Source organism: Lissotriton vulgaris, chromosome 11, assembly GCF_964263255.1.
Source record: "Lissotriton vulgaris chromosome 11, aLisVul1.2, whole genome shotgun sequence".
NCBI lineage: Eukaryota > Metazoa > Chordata > Amphibia > Caudata > Salamandridae > Lissotriton > Lissotriton vulgaris.
In genome coordinates, this window is record NC_141699.1 from 133,532,524 (window position 1) to 133,546,738 (window position 14,215).

At 46.9% G+C, this 14,215-nt stretch overlaps 1 protein-coding gene across 1 annotated transcript in view; it reads right to left on the minus strand.

The window, feature by feature from the left end:
- The window catches only part of DNAH10 (dynein axonemal heavy chain 10), a 1,963,751-nt gene that overhangs the window by 1,374,496 nt on the left and 575,040 nt on the right, over nucleotides 1-14,215 (minus strand). The window lies entirely within an intron of this gene.

Consider the following 14,215-nt stretch of genomic DNA (forward strand, 5'->3'; position numbering starts at 1 on the left):
CAAAGATTGCTGGTTATTAACTAAACTTCGGGGTAAATTGGAATTCCTCACTGAAGCCAGATTGGTCAATGTTGTGAACTGATTAAATGTATTATTAATGATAAATTTTGAGATAAGTTAACATCCCTGAAAGTAGAGCTGTACTGTTTACATGTCATCTAAATGTAATGAAAGATACTATTGATGTGGATTTTTAATGCCAGTTAACACTGCTAAAAAGATTGCTATTAATTCCATGACATCTGCATTTGCTTATACTGAGTGGTAGTTTTCTCTCCCAAGACTTAAGCGGATTGTTATTTCCTGATTGACTGTAAAGTACTGAACTGTGAATTCTAAAGTGTAAGAGAATAGAGTATATTATTTTTATAAACAGGTACTTATTTTCCTAACAAAATTGGTGTAGCGTCCTTTTTAAGTGTATTGCGTGGATTTGCTGCTGGGTGGTCTGCAACCTTCACACTGTGCCTCTAGAATTGTATGTCTTGCCCCTAGGCCAGGCTACCCTAGGTGACCTGACATCCCAGGTTCTAACAAACACTATATGTGAAGCGGGCACTGAGGAAAGCCATCAGGCTGAAACGCGTCTGGCCAGCGTTTCACCATATTTTGCAGGACTTGAGACCTAAGCCTGAAGAGCAATACATTTTTTCTTTAGCCTCTAAGCTTATGTCGTAACCATTTTTAGGTCGAGGTACTATCCGGTTCATCAGAACCAGAAGTAGCGAGATCTTTTGTTTCTTAGAGGGGCTCTTCATCCCGCCTCTAATGGAGGCCAGCCATTGGAGGAGAGAGCCATCACTCCAAATAGGCTCCGTCCTTTTCGGATTTGGAGGTGTGTTCGGTGTTCTTCTTTCCACTTTTTAGCCACGCCCACCGAACTCGCCCCCAAATCCGAACAAAAGACGGAGCTTTCCTTGTGAGAGGACATGAGGCAGCCCGCTGCCTTTTACACGCACATACTATGACCCAGAGCACCCTATTAAGTAAGTGTTCGCGCCGGATATTTGTTATTGAAGGCAACAACTGTAAAGTCCACGCAGCACAAGCACCGACGCATCATGAGGTAGGGCCAAATAAGAGAAGTCCAGGGGCGCTCAACCGTTAGTTGATAGTTGAACTCGGTGGGGTGTTTCTCTGCCCTCTACCTCGATCGTGTCCACTACAGATGCGTACATTTTGTTAATTATTCCAACTTTTTTGTATTTATGTGTTTATGTACTAAGTAAAATATTTAGTATGTGTCTAAATGTAAGTAAGAAAGTAATATATGTTGTAACTCATTTTGTCACATGGACGTTTAAATAGTAGCATCGCTCCAAGATGGCTAACACATTCACTACCTTGGATGGCGTCATCTGTGTGTATGTGCGTACTTTGCAGTTTATTTTAATTTTATTTTAATTTCTTATATTGCGCTGGACTCAATCCCATAAGGGTATCTCCGCGCTTTGCCAGCCAGAAAGTTGTCGTAGTCTTCAAAGTGCATTAAAGGGACTGAAATGCTTCCTGAAAGAGGAGTGTTTTCAGGGCCTTTCTAAAGGATAGGTGGTTGGTGTTCATCCTCATTTCTGTGGGAAGTTGATTCCATAGGGCAGGACCAACCGATGAAAATGCTTGGTCTCCCTGTCTAGCTCTTTTTGTTACATGGGGTTTCAGGAGTGCTTGGTTACTTGAACGAAGTGAACGGCTGGGTTGGTACAGTTCAAGAGATTGAGAGAGATATTTAGGACTATCCCCATATAAGCATTTGTGGACCGTGCAGCATATTTTAAAACTGATACGCTGCCGTATAGGGAGCCAGTGTAGCTCTACCAACAAAGGCTTAGAGGGAGTCCTGGCCGGCGCACCCATGACCAGCCTAGCCGCCGTATTCTGGACCACCTGCAAACGCCCTACTGCATCAGCGTTTGCTAGCGTCAGCAGGCCGTTGCAGTAGTCCAGGCGGCTAGTAACCACAGCCTGCACGAGTGTCTTCCTGTAAGTATCTGGAAGATACGGGAATACTCGTCTTAGGAGGCCGATGGTGTAAAAGCATAGTCCTGCAATGTGATTGGTATGCTCCTTAAGGGTCAATTTTTGGTCAATCTTAACCCCTAGATTTTTAACATGAGGCTTAGATGTGGGAACTGGGCCCAAATCCAGCGGTCACCATTCAGGAGACCAGAGGAGGCTCGCCCTGCCGAAGAGCATAACCTCAGTTTTTGCAACGTTACATTGGAGGCAATTTGCGGCCATCCAATGTGACACTGCCCTCATACCCTCAGCAAAATTTTCCTTGACTGTAGGACCAAGGGAGCTAAAAGGGTAGAGGAGCTGGGTGTCGTCAGCGTAGGAAACCGTTATGAATCCATACTTCCGCACAATCTCAGCAAGGGGGGCCACATATACATTGAACAATGTAGGGCTAAGACATGAGCCTTGTGGCACCCCCTTTGTGAGCGCCTTCGAAGTGGAGCGATAGGGGCCCAAGCTGACAGATTGCGATCTCCCGGAAAGGAAATTCTCCAGCCAAGATAGTGCTGAGCCTCCGATCCCTACTCCTTGCAAGCGGCTGAGAAGGATGTTATGGGACACGGTATCAAAGGCCGCAGACAGGTTCAACAACACTAATATCATGGAACCTCCTCTGTCCTGTGACATTTTGATCTTATCAGTCACAGAGAGGAGGGCCGATTCAATGCTGTGGTTGGGCCTGAACCCAGATTGTGATTGGTCCAGGCCCCCTGTCGCAATCGACTTGTTCGCGTGTTACTATGGAGACGGTCGCCTGACGATGGGCGCGGTACATTCTACCGGAAGTTGCTAATGGGTTTTCCGGTGCCGGTTTGGTAGCGGTGCAGCTCAGCGCTGCAGGTATGAGACTCCTCACTATCCTGAAGAAGATGAAGCAGAAGGAGCGTGAAGTCCGACTGCTTATGCTGTATCCACCCATGTTGTAGATACCCCGTACATTTTCAGTATGGGGCTCCGAAACTATAGCTTTCAAAATGCACTGCTGTGTAACTAGGTAGAAGCCGTTTATTTCCCATCAAACAACGTATGTGCTTTTCGGTCAAAACCGTGTGAAATCTTTACAATAGTTCTCTGCTTTTTCACTTACTCCTAAATTTGTAGAAACACCTCGTCTGGTCAGAAAATTGGCATCGTTGATTGGAGAGATTCAATTGAAATGTACATATTTTCATTAGAAATGGCAATTTTTTAACGTTCCCGGAGAAGTTTTGCACATTTAATTAACTTCTTCCTTACCATGGGCAACTACAATTTTGCCCAGTTATTACTTTTCGAGTGGACCCCACCTCTACCAGGAGAGAAAAACAGTAACTGTAGGGAAAAGCCCACCAACTCTCTGGTTGCTATAAATCATCTTTTCTTTGAGAAGTCCTGGAACAATACATTTCAGTTTTTAAAATGTATGCTACGAATCATAAGCGGTGTTTTCATGCACAGAATATGCATGTCCATATCAAACTAAGGATAAAAAACACGAGGGCTGGGTTGTTTAATATTCGGTATGTATGTTCGCATTGGCAAATGCTTAACTGGCCGGCCTGCTCAAGAATACTTGATCACAACAACTAAAATGATAGCATCTTTAATTCCTGGGTGTCCATGGAGCGCCAGCCTGCTAAGTCTTTGAAAAAGGAAATGTGATTGCAAATAGTTGAGCTGACGATTTGCTCTTGGTTCTGGAAGGAGTTTAGAGGAATTAAGACCAAGGATGAGACAGATGCAGTGACTACATATTTGCGAGGTGATTGAGGAAAAACACTCTTTCAGACTTGGTAGGGTTGACTGACCAACTAGTAGCTTATGGCAGAAAGGCATTCTGCTGTGCATGTCTAAAGTGAGTTTGAATGAAGAAAATATGAAAATGTGAGTAAAATCTGCAAAGACGGGGTAAAGTTGCTTGAGTTAACAGGGAATTTCAGAGTCTTGACTCTTGGAACATAAATGATAGAGAGAAGAGAAATTGGTTAAATAATTGAGCTGGGTTGGTGAAAGTAAATAGCAAACTAATTAGGTGTGATGCAGAGACAGGATAATATGATTGAAGAATGGGATATTGAGCTCAATAAGGGTGAAAAGCTGGTGGAGGGTATGAAGTGTGCCTGAGGTTGAATCGGAGTAAACAATGCTTGAAGCAGTAGCAGGAAGAGAGGAGAAGTGTATCCACATGGTCTTGGTGTGTGAAATTATGTGGGTAAAGGATTGTGAGCAACGTGTACACTGTGGGAGGTTGGTGGCGGCGCATATTGGACAATTGCCAAGAGTATTTGAGGGGAACGGTGCCTGAAACTAGTAAGATAAAGGTAGATAAGAAAAAAAGGAGCGTGGCAGTTTTTGAGTTTTTAAGTCAGTCTCAAAAGCGAATATTTTTACCTGACTGGGACAGGTTTGTGGGTCTGCAAGTCTTAATATTGCATAGGGCTCAGATGATCCATATGTGGGTGCAAGGCATTAAAGGTTGACATGAGACTTTTCAGGTGTTGTCCAGAGAACAGATGAATGAGTCAAACGAATGGGGGAGGCTTGTCTGTAAGGGGGGGAGGCAGAGGATGAAGAGTGAATGCATTCTAGATGGTGAAGATTTGGAACTGGGTAAGTTGTGGCACTTCTACATTGCTGTATGAAAATGATACTTAGGAAAATATATTTGTGGTGCTCCCTTGAAATGATATTGATTGAGAAAGGGATACATTATAGCAAATTAAGAGGGGTTTCCATGCAAATGAGTGGGCAGTTATTGGGCTAGGTGAGGCTGTGAGTGAAGAGGAGCAGTGTTAGTTCGAGGTATTTAGTGTGTTTCATGACTGATAGAGATGTCCAAGGAGAACTGGGTAGGGGACACAGGCGCCCAGAAGCATGTGGTCAGCCCCAGGATTGGTAGGTGGGAAGCCCTGGGATTTCTCAGGTGGGGGTTGAGGTTTTTTTTTTACACGCTAGATATTTGGCTTCTACTATGTTTCCTTAATGAGTTCATTTCAGTGGTCTCGACAATGCTGGTAAAACTACAATACTGAAGAAGTTTAATGGAGAAGACATTGACACAATCTCGCCCACGCTGGGGTTCAACATAAAGACCCTGGAGCACAGAGGGTAAGATGTTACCATTTTTAAGTGGATGCTAATGGTAATTCTTTAACCCTTCACATCCATAAGGGGTCGTCTGTTGAGGAGTGGAGGGCTCTGAACCTGTAACTGATGCCTACATTCCTGGGAGTAAACCACTGTGGCAATGAGCCACAAATACAGAGTAACTGTACATTACCTGGGTGGGGTGGTGGCACAGATTACATCTGGCTTTGAAAGCAGGGACACCTCTTAAAAGACCAGTGCCAGTCGATGCAAAATACTTCAAGCACGTAGAGAGGTTTGAAATGTACTTCTTGATATTTTTGCACTCTGATTTATTACCTGCTGTGGGACGTTAAAGGAGTCTGAAGTCTTTTGAACTGTGTAGTCACTCACAGTTTTGTTTGGAAGCTATATGACTTTATTAGAATTTGTATGGACATTTCAATGCTTTTATGAATTTCATTATCTGCGTCAGCAGCCGGTCAGGGGAGTTAGAAGCAATTTGCTCCCCTCGGAGGCTACAGGGAGGTCCGATTATGAGAGCTCACCCGGCTGAGTGACAAGCCGCCATCTTTCCCCCCCACCCCCAGGCATTTACAATGAAAACTGTATAATGCCCATCATTTTTGGTTCCTCCTTGCCAGCTTCTTGGTGGTTCCCAAATCCCATGAATAAGATTATGGATGGTTGTATGATGCCCATTTCTATGGGTTACACATTGTCACTCTAGGGAGGAGTCTTGAAAGCATCTTGCATGACAGCGGTATATAATCCCTCTTGCTATGGATTGCAGGTCTGCTAGTTCTGGGTGGGCTGCAGCACAGGTGCCTCCCGACAATGGCGCCCTTCACCCCAGGGTACTCAATCTACATTCTAAATGTGGTTTAATCCGTATGATACAGACTATTCTAAAGATGGTGGATAGAAATCCACCTGTGAGACCATATCTGTTCTCACACTTTTATCGTACAACCATGCATATGCGCGTCTTCACCCTTGCTGCAGTTAGCTGTCTTCATGTCATTCCTTGGGTTCTTCCTGCCCATATGAATTTGTTAATTGTGCACATAAGCAATCAGACCTATGTACTGTTACTGCAACAGAAAGTACCTGACAGACCTATTCCTTGTGCAGTCACTTTCAGTCTCAACCCTTCGTATAAAGGTCCGCGATCTGTTACATCAAAAGCACAGATCTTCACATGTGTCCTTTATCAGTTGTGGGTTTCTACAGTATCTGTGGATGAGCTGGGACCCCATACACGCCTAAATAGATAACGTGACAATGTCTCACGTCGCTGACCTTATGCCTCGGTTCTGTAGCGAACTACGCCGACCTCTGCTGATAAGGAGTCCAGTTCATGCATCCCCTTTCACTCCATACATAATGCACCATTATGTAACGGAACTTGCGAGTAATGGTCCACCATGTGTGTAACGCGTCCCCATTTCGTGCCGCCCCCACCCACCACCACCTCCGCATCACTGAAGTGCTCGTACCCCTCACTGCTGGTTACCGCAACTCCAATATTTTTTCACCCCTTCACAGATGAGCGATTTAGTTACAGCTTCCTGGTGAGCCATTCTCATAGAGGGTGCTGACAGAGGAATGGGGTGTTAAAACACTCTGTAGCCACATTACAAGGAAATGTTTACAGTTTACCGTTACACAAGCATCCCCTTGGGAACCTGGGTCAGCGAGCCATGCTTTTACGAGGGCCTAATAAGTGAGCACGAAAAACTGCATAGCAAACAACTGGATGCATTACATTTGTTTCAAGAAGTGTTTTTCTTTGCACCCAGACATATCATGGGGCAGTGCCTTGTCTACCACAAAAAACGAGTCCGCAATGCACACTGGGTCTTTCCTTTAGTCGTGCCTTTTAATACCTCAAAGGAGCAATCTGCTTGCCCATTTAATTGGCTTTAACTGTGTGTGAACGTAACGTCATGCTCTTAGGCATATATATTTTAGTAGCCATCGTTGCTGTAGGCATGCATGTAAAGTAATACTCGCCTTCGGAATGATATCTGGTACACTGTAATTCAATTGAAATGAATTGCTTGTGTCTGTTCTTTGTACTTACGCCGTTTATGTCGGTAGCTGGCTGGGTGCTTTGATGTCTATGTTATTGTTTTGTTTGTATTTTCCCATCAGATCTTTCGTCTTGTGTTGCTTTAGTCCCAGCCGTAGTCACACTGCTGTCTGGTCCCACTTTCAGATTTGCCCTTCTGGGTGGGAATCTCTTAGTCACATCAGGGCCACCGGATGTCCCCCGCCCCCAAATGCCCAAACCCGCAAATAATACACAAACACCGTGATAGGTTTGGGAAAAAATTGCTGCAGGTTTATTACATACAACATATGTAATGATGGTGGGTTAACTTACGGGCGATCCAGGGCAGGCCGCATTCTCGCCACCTGCCCGCCTGTTGAGCCAAACAGCACAGTGGCGAACCACCCAACTGCTGTACAAATAAAATATATATACTGACACACCCCTTGCAGGGCGTGACTAGGCAAACCCCCGGTTGCACAGGCCCACAACCGCCCGAAGGACTACTGGGGCGCCAACACGAATTCCTGCACCTCCCATGAGGTTACAGGTTAGGCTCTGGCACCCCTATGTGCCCGCTGAAGTACATCGTTTGCACCTCTCTTCTTCCGGATCGCCCAGTAACTCCGCCACAGCCTGTGCGGTGGTACCCGCTGCCGCACGGGCCCCCCCACCATTGCTACCTTCGCTACCTGCAACCCTTGTACATGAGTGCTTCTTTTAACTCAAGGAGGAAGAGGTCGAAGCCAACGGGCGTAAGGTGAACCCCATCCGTCTCAAAATAACCTTTAACTTTATCCTGACTCATTTCATGTTTGAACACGCCTAGACCCCTACGCTGGGTGAACCTTTTCATGGCACCACCACCATGCTTTCTGGGGAAAAACCTGCAATCCTTGCTCTGCAGAGCATCTAGTCAGACCAACTGAACAAGACCAGGACGAAGGTAGAGCGGAGGACCCTTACCACCTTGCAGATACCTGATGCTCGCATGAACCTTACATGCCTAACGAGACACCCAGGCCTCCTGCCACTATCTGCGGATACCTCTGGGTCTTTTAGTCCTTACAACCATAGTGTAGCCATCCCCGGATCGGGAGGACATACTAACAGGAAATGACAAGAGAAGAGCGGGGGCCCCTGACTGCTAAAGGTGCTGCGTATCGCACCCTAGACGTAACAGCACATGCCCTGAAACGCAAACCAACCCTTCACAGCAAGCGCAGCAGGCAAACCCCGCTAGGTTACCACTACTGGTGAAACGCCATCCTCCTCCAAACATGGAGAAAGTGTGCTTACGATGAACGCCTGTGCAGCAATGCTCAGGAGCACCGGGACAATGAAGGGGTCAGTACATCTTATCCTATACAACTCGGGTGATGTCATAGATATGACAATACAGGATTGGCGTAACAGCTGGCAACACATGCCCACACGGGTTGTTGACAGAAGGCAACTTAGGCTATAGAACAATAGGTATTGCCGCCCATGCCCCGAAACTCAACCCTAACCGCGGGCTGTAGACTGAAGGCAACTTAGGCTATTGAACAATAGGCATTACAGCATGCCCTGAACTCAACCCCATCCTACACCACAGGCCCCCTTCGGTATACCCAGCTAAGTTACCACTACTGGTGAAACGCCGTACATCGCATAACATGGCGAAAGTGCGCTCACGAAGAACGCTAGAGCTGCTAAACTTCGAGAAAGCGCAGGGACAAGGGGGACAATACACATTGTACTATAACTTGGGTGATGCCTACATATGTCAATACAGGATTGACAGGACTTCACGGCGGGCCACACCTGCCCTCTTGAGATGAGGACTGGAGGCAGCTCGGACATGCTACCTCCAAGATAGCTTGGTCAGAGAGGAAAACTTAGTACCACCAACAAGGGAATGCTGGGACTGAAACTAAGTGCACCCTTAAGCCCGCCCTGCATCATGACGCTTGGCCATGCTACCTCTAAGATAGTTTATCTGTAGGAAGGCACGCCCGCCAAACTAAAGCCCCTTAGCCACTAATCAGCATATACCCCCGGGACAAATCCCTCTACAGCAATAGTGCAGGCTCTACCAGGTACGCGGGTCATACCCAGAGACGAGACCGTGGGATACAGCGGCCTCCCCTGCTGCTAGCGCTTCTAACTATAGGATGGGAGAACCAGCGCAGCCACTGAAATCCGCCACACACCTACACACAAAGCCTCAGCAGACTACACCCAGTCTCGTCAAACTTCTGCTGATGCTCAGTTAACAACTTCAACTTTTAAATTGCGCTTTATGTACGCTTGTGCAACTAGACTTCGGCCAAGTACAGAGGGGTATTTCAGTGCGCAATGTATAATTAGTATCACTTGCCGGAGAAATTCTGAGTTTCAAAGCAGCTGTAACTTCACTTCTGTAGCACTCTTTATTGAGTGTCTACTAGGGGCCCACGTCTATAGGTATTATTGGCAGTTCAGGCTCAGGCAGTGGATGCAAATATACTCCACTAAATGTGGAATGAAAAACGCTGCTGACTGCATACCGGACATACTACTACTACTGCAGGGGCCAAGAAAGGTTCCACACAGCCATATAGAGTCACAACGCGGCTCTGGGCCCCCCTAGCACACAAGGCCGAGACATTCTGTGGGGTGCCTGCTCTAACGTGTTAGGACCGACCTCAAAGACGCCAAATGCGTAAAACGTGACTGAATATTAACCCCTTTGGCACACTGATTGCACTGTTGTGTTCTATTTACATCTGTTCAGACAGTCGAACTAACCTGTTTTTTGGGAAAGATACCAATATCACATAGCTGCTTTACCACTCACTTACTATGAAATAGTGGTGTCAGGTATGATAATAGTTATCACGCATGGCACTCAAATGGATGGTATATCTGCCCCTTGGTGATTTAGATGAAATTCACTCAACTTTGCTTCTGCATATTTCTATGATTTGTCATATGAATATTCCTTCATACCTAAATTGACTCTTAGAACCCTATACAAGCGATCGACCGGATGGCACCAAATAAAACCTGGTAAACACATTCCATACAGAAATTGACTTAATCTCCATTGTAATTGCCAGGGCAATTGGTCCCAACGCTCCACTTGCATCCCACGGTTTTGCTGCTTTATTTACACTTATGTTGTCGGAGAACTTTAGTACTCAAGCTCAAAGCAATCTTTACAAGATGACAATCTGTAACCGTCAGTAGTCCGTCAGCCAGCCGACTCTCAGGCTTACACATGTATGGGGTGGCAACAGCGGTCTTGACTACACAGCAGGGCCGAACAACAGTAGCTTCGGGGGGGGGGGGGGACCTTACCACAAGACATTGCATGAAATTACCTGGGCCCTGTCGAGGTCCATATCGTGCGTTTTGGATTTGTTATGTAAAATGAGCATAAGCAAATGTAGGCTCCACGGTTGTGACTACTTCTACTAATCACCACCTCGTACTACTCTACACCAGATAGGGACTTTAGGTTTACACAGAATTTAATGAAAACACTTTCCGCCAGTGTTGCAGTTCTACTATGGCACAACTTAGATGCTCGTTGCGCTGAAGGCAGAAAGTAGAACTGTTGGCCCTATAGAGATGTAAATATTTCACATGTAGGCACTACAGATACTTAAGCCGCCTACCTGCAGTACTCAGCCCGCTAAGCTTTCAAGCCCAACCTATGGAGCAGACGTAATCTTTGATGACAGTGAATTCCCCCGACTAGCTTTTAATTTTATCTGTTGTACACCTGGCACTTTCCCAGCGGTCGTCCAACCTCTCCGTGGCCGGATTTAATATAGTCCTGCTCGCGACAATCACAGCGCAAGAACGGGGCCCGTGCTCACGGAGGCCGGTGAACGTCAGGACAAAAGCCAGAGTGAACGCTCACACCCTGACAAGCAAGAAGCTTAAAGATAAGCGTAAAATCTTACTTATGCGGATACAAGAAGATTTGGTGGCTTTCCACTTAATTCAAGTAAAAGGGGGGCCACACTACCCTGCATATTGCAGCGATAATGGAAAGGAGGGTGGCAACAAAGCCTTCTAGTGAAGGTGACACCTCGCATAGGCACGCTGAAGAAACTTTTCCCTCCGGTATCAGGTAACACAGTCTAATTAATGCTGCGCATTCCCTTACTCGAATCTTGACGCCAGATCCCCAGGAACCTAGTAGGACCCAAATAATAGACCCCACATGCAAAAACAGTGGATGAAGCGAATCTACTACAAGGAATCACATTTGGATCTACTTAAGAGTTGGTATCATGTGATGTGAAAGGAGCAGAAATAGCATCATTTACGCCTCTAGATCGCACTATTCTATTGAATTAAACTCCCCTTTGACCAGGTTTAATACTATCCGGCAGGAAGCCAGAAGATAGCGATATAGAGCTATTTTGGAGTTCAGCAGGAGCCCTGTATAGCATGTCTGCTTTTTTAATAGAACAACTTGGAGGCAGTTTTCAAATCCCTTATCACTCACTTAACCTTTATAAATAACTAAGCTTCACCAGCTAGTCCATCTATCTCGTCCGTGTGCAGGTTTACGGTCATGTCTAACTTATCCTGCCAGCCGTTCTATCTCCTGAGACTGAGTGATTATGACAGGAACCACCCTTACATATGCAACACGTAACTAAAGGGGAGGGTGCTAAAACTTCGCTCGTAGCTTGGTCGAAAACCTAACTTCTTATGCCCCCACAATAACTCTGGACAAGACAAAACTGGTTGGTAAAGTAAGTGACGCAATGTACTGCTCTCCCCGAAGAATACACAGGTGGTACAGGCAGAAATAATTTCGACGACTTAGTTTCTGGGACACGCGGTTAGAAATTAAACTACCCCTCACAAGAGATGAGCAAATAAACGAGCAGTGGGCGGAGCTGCACTCGACATATGCGCAGACTTTCATGGCATGCTACCCGGCCAGCTACCCTGGAGAGTACATTCAGAAAAGATAGCACAGTATATGCCGTGCAACAGGCAACTGTAAATCTTGTAACCAAGAACCTCACCCCGGCCAACATAAGGCCTCAAACCTTCCACCTGATCCCTCGCCCACCCGACTCCATCTTGAGCTGGCCCCCCACGCTTCGCTGATACAAACCTCGCCAATTGTCTGAAGCTGTGGGACATAATACAGCACCTAGGAACACGAAAAGAAAGGCAGGGGGGGGATGCGAATCGGGCCTGCAACGGGAGGAAATAAGACAATATATGTTAGCTTACTCCACAACGTGGGACCTGGAGTAGCGCATCGTGCCCCCACGCCGACCCCCATGACCCATTGCCAAACTGTCCAACCCAGTCGTACGCCGCAAAAGACGCCGGACACACCACTCTAAAATTGGCGCTTTGAGCAATTCTTACGCCACATACCAGGCATATCACCTCAAAATGTTCCGACATGAGGGAGGATTTAAACCCAACAAGTGGCCACCAAACCGAGACGAACCCGCTGCGGCTGCGCTCCCACGAGGCCACGGGGTCAACCACCGGAGCTTCGCCGAGCCCCTAGCCAAACGCTGCACAGAAAGCCTTGGATCAAGAAATAGCTCAGCGGTCTCCCACCTACGCCTGGCGTGATAGAGCTGCCCTTTAACTACACTGCAGCCACGCACAAGCTTAGCGACCTGATACTACACACATGACATCAATAACAAGCGATAATATGCTGAAATTATCGAGCATGTTGCCCAGGGTGAACGCACCATACACCCCAACACTGCAGATGCAAAGAAGCGTTAGCATGCTACCGATAATATTGATCCTCGAGATACTAGGTCCAATGATACTGTGCTCCCCTCGAAATTACGGTCGCACCATACATGCACACGCGTGGTGGGCTGCACCCTCGCGCAGTTATCTATTAACCGGAGTCCATACATCAATCGCACTATACAAATTGCGCCCGTAAGGCTCATTCATAGCCTTGAAGTATGCACAGCCACACTTTAAAATAAACAGTGCATGCAATTGAGCGTCGAGAAACCAGCGAAGCTCGCGCAACAGAATAAACACCTCAGTTCCGTGGCCCCGAGGCACATGCCTGAATGCACCCCTCATCTCGCGCACAGTATGCTAAACAAAGGTTGTAGCACGAGGCTCGCGTGCCGCCTCCGCCCTCCGTGCTCGACATGAGACAGGAGCTGAAATTAAAACACTTGGGCTACCTGGAAGTACTAAAATCCTTAGGGGGGGGTCCCCTTCGTGGCACTGGCGAAAGCATTGGCTAAGGCATCGAAAGACCAAACGGCTACCACATGTACTCTACCCCCCACTCGCCCCGTCGTGTCCACCGAACTATTCAGTTCCATCTGCGCACAGCGACAGATAGAGGTGCACACTTGAGAATCACGCTCACACTGGGGCCTAACTCACGGGATCACCCACTAAAATATGTACGTAAAAAATTAGCCACGTGGAATACCCTCGGGGGTCACTTTTGCGAACCGCATGTAAGGCGAGCAATACAACAAAAGCCACGCTCACAGATCCTCTGAAAACCTACCATATCAACAACTAGCTGCCAAGGACCTCTAAACGTTCGTCCACTGCAATCCGATCGAACCTCCACTCAGAAGCAGTGAAAAAGGTGTGTACCCACATGCAAACCCACCGCAGGCCAGACCTGAACCCCTCTTGCCTGAACCAAGCCTCGCAGCACAGCAATAACAGGTAAATACGTACAATTTAAACATATTGCAATTCAATAAATGTCAATGCAGTACAAACAGCACACATTTGGTATAAACAGTATAACTCAACATCAGCCCTGCATGAACTGCTCGTCGGGTCCAGGGCCCACGTGGACCAAACACCGACCTCGCCACCATATATCTTTTGTAACAAATCGTACCCAGCCGCCCCGCACACTGAACATTTTCCAAAAGCGACATAAAACGCAACATGAGCAATTGAAAACGGGATTGCAAAAGTATCCCCCGCACCACGACCCTTCGGGCAAAACATTAATAACTTCAAGAATGCTCGCCGCGCTAACCGACCCATAATGGCGGCAGGAAGAGGCTTCGGAGGGGAAGTGGGATTCACCCGCGGATCCCCGGAGAACTA